Source organism: Physeter macrocephalus, chromosome 12, assembly GCF_002837175.3.
Source record: "Physeter macrocephalus isolate SW-GA chromosome 12, ASM283717v5, whole genome shotgun sequence".
NCBI classification, from domain to species: Eukaryota; Metazoa; Chordata; class Mammalia; order Artiodactyla; family Physeteridae; genus Physeter; species Physeter macrocephalus.
Window position 1 is genome coordinate 90,376,932 of NC_041225.1, and position 3,156 is coordinate 90,380,087.

General features: G+C 38.5%; 1 pseudogene; it reads right to left on the reverse strand.

Annotated features, from left to right (window-relative positions):
* LOC102991361 (centrosomal protein of 78 kDa-like) overlaps positions 1-3,156 on the reverse strand; it is a 223,386-nt pseudogene that overhangs the window by 2,616 nt on the left and 217,614 nt on the right.

The window sequence follows — 3,156 nt, forward strand, 5'->3', positions numbered from 1 at the left end:
ACAGGTTACTGTTTTATAATGGGCTCCCCACTCTACCAAAGCAGGCTTCCCTCTTTGCATTTCTTAAAAAATTTAATTCCTCATTTTAAAAAGGCAACTATATTACCTATAATTACACTAAATATGGCCACGGAAGTGGTGAAAATTGCTCCAGTTCCTCAGCAAACTACCATTATTGTCGCAAAGAGAAGAACGCCATGAAGGGAAATGAAGTAACCCAGCATCTTTAAGGAGAGCCAAGAAAGCATGGAACTTCTGAAAAGAATTCTCAATGCTGCCCAAAACACCTTCATCATCCAGGATCATGCTTGTCAAGGAGTGGGCATGAAGGGCTTCAGACAAAGAGAAATTCATAATTCTTAAGTGGGCATTTTCATGTTCCAGCTATAAAAGAAGACTGAAAATGTCTGACATGATTTTTTCTCATTGTCATCAAAAGTAGTCTTGCCTAGTTTCAAGGAACAAAACTAAAACACTCAAAATGTAATTAATTTGTAATTAACCTAACTCTCCACCAATAAAGACAGAGACCATATCACATAATAACCAAAACCCCCAGGCACCCAACAAACTTTCCTATATAACAATTAGGTAGTATATAAATAAACCAAGTTTATTGTTTTATTAATGATCTTTCACAACAGATCACATTTCTAACTGGTTCAGTTCATAATGGAGCCTCATTCCACATTAGAAAATTACCTGCTTTAAGTTTCCCTTAAATTAGAAAATGGAATATAGAATCTGATTTGAACAAAACATATTACAACTCTGCTGAATGTTAAGAATTAACTTTAGTGAGCAAAATATCTAATGCTTACGTTTAAAAGTCCTAAATCATACCCAACCCAATTTATTAAATGTACGATCACCAGTATTTTCTTTGGCTTCTTGAAAATATTCACCCCTGTGCACTCTTCCCCTTCCGCTCATCATCTATGCACTTAAAACCCCCTGTAAGCTCAACTCTAGTATTTCTCAGAAAGGGCGTTAATGTTCATGATGCCCCCTTTGCCTTATATAAGCAGGTGCTCACCATTTATTGAATGAGTGTCCACCAATCCAGTGGATGCACTTTTTAAAATTCCTCGCTACACTCACCCTGTGGTAAATTATATTTAGATAGAACTTTTTAGATTATGCCCTGCTTTCATGCACATTACCTAATGTAATTCTAATAGTATATATTTTTATCTTCCATTGCATTCTTAGAAGCTTTCCAATATCTTAAATTTATTTAAATGATTCACTTTCCTAATTCATTGCCAGGAGAGTCTCATCATGACTTTTGTTACTTTATATACAGTATATGCACAAAAAGTGCCTTCTTGAATCAAAGAATCATGAACAGGAAATAAGCTAATGTCATATAAAAGCACACACACACACACACACACATACACAAAACCAGACTTTCACATTTTTAAAAACATGCTTTCTGGAATATAGATCATATGATCACTAAATACCAGTAAATGCAAAAGTCCATATGATACAACCAATTTTCAACATATTACCATTTTAAAGTTACAAATTTTGTGTATATGGCTTAAAATCAAATCAACATAAAACCAAAACACTCTCAAAAGTATAAGAAATTGTTTACTTCATTGACTCATTTATCAGCCTTAAGTCTTATTACTCTTTCCTCCTTTAACTGCTTTAGGCACTCCTCCAGTTTTTCCTAAACAAACAGAGTAAATGTTGTAACTAATTCATAGTATAATATCCAAAAGACTTTCCAGCTATAGGTCTCATCAGGATTTAGGGGCAGAGCCAGAAGTGAACTCAGATTTTAGTCTGCTACTGGTAATATCATACCATGCTAGTGAAATGAATTATCAAAATCTATCAAATTAGCATAGTAAAGATTTATTTAAATTCCACTCTTTCCAACATAAATTTGTGGCAGCCCACCATAAAAGGCATATGCGTATAACATAGTAAGTCAGAAATAAGAAGTTCAGACCAAGAAAGAAAAATTCTATTTTTATTTGTGGGTCTCTTTATAGCAGCAAGTCCTATTAACGAACATGCTTAACATACCTGAATTGCATAATTGCAGATTCAAAAACATGTTTTTAAAAAGTAATCACTTTTAAAGCAATTTACAGTCAAGCACTGTTCCTGGAGTTCCCTGGGTATTAAATAATCTAATCATAAAAACCCTAAGAGGGGGCTTCCCTGCTGGCACAGTGTTTAAGAATCCGCCTGCCAGTGCAGGGGACACGGGTTCGAGCCGTGTCCCCTGTGCCTAGCACCTGTGCCTAGCACGACATAGACGGTTCTTCCGGGAAGAACTCACATGCCGCGGAGCAACTAAGCCTGTGCGCCACGAATACTGAGCCTACGCTCTAGAACCCAAGTGCCACAACTACTGAAGCCTGTGAGCCTAGAGCCTGTGCTCCGCAATAAGAGAAGCCACCGCACTGCAACAAAGAGTAGCCCCCTGCTCGACGCAACTGGAGAAAGCCCGCGAGCAGCAACGAAGACCAAACGCAGCCAAAAATAAATAAATAAAATACATTTATAAAACAAAAAACCCTATGAGGAAAGAACGATCATTAACTCCATGTTATTTTACAGATGAGGGAAACAGAGGCAGAGAAGTAGAATAAGTAGAGCAGCACAGCCAAGGTCACACCACTAAGTAGCAGAGCCACACTGTGGGCTCAGGAAGCTGGGTGCCATTCCTGTTCACGGAGGTGGTAGTCTTCCCATTCACCAAGGTCACTGAAATAAAATGAACACTGATAAACTCTCTTAGGAGTGTTAGGAACTAAGACACTTCGGTCCTTGAAGTGGGGACACTGCTTGCAATAGGCAGAAATCTAACAGAGCCCCCAAGATTCCTACTTACTGAAGTACACAAACCTTCCACTTATCCAATCAAACTCTAAATCTAGGTGCTGCAGTGAAGGGATTTTGCAGACGGAATCATGGTTCAAAATCAGTTGATCTTTTAAGATAGGGAGATTATTCTAGGTGGATGTGGCCTACTCAGGCACCTCATGAAAAGGACCTGAACTCTTCCTGAATTGAAGTACAAAAGGGACAAGAGGGAAGCTCTGAAGAAGTCCAGTGCTGTGGCAGGGAAGGCAAGCGAGAGGCCTCTAGGAGCTGAGACTGTCCCCCGACTGACAGCCAGCAAGGAAA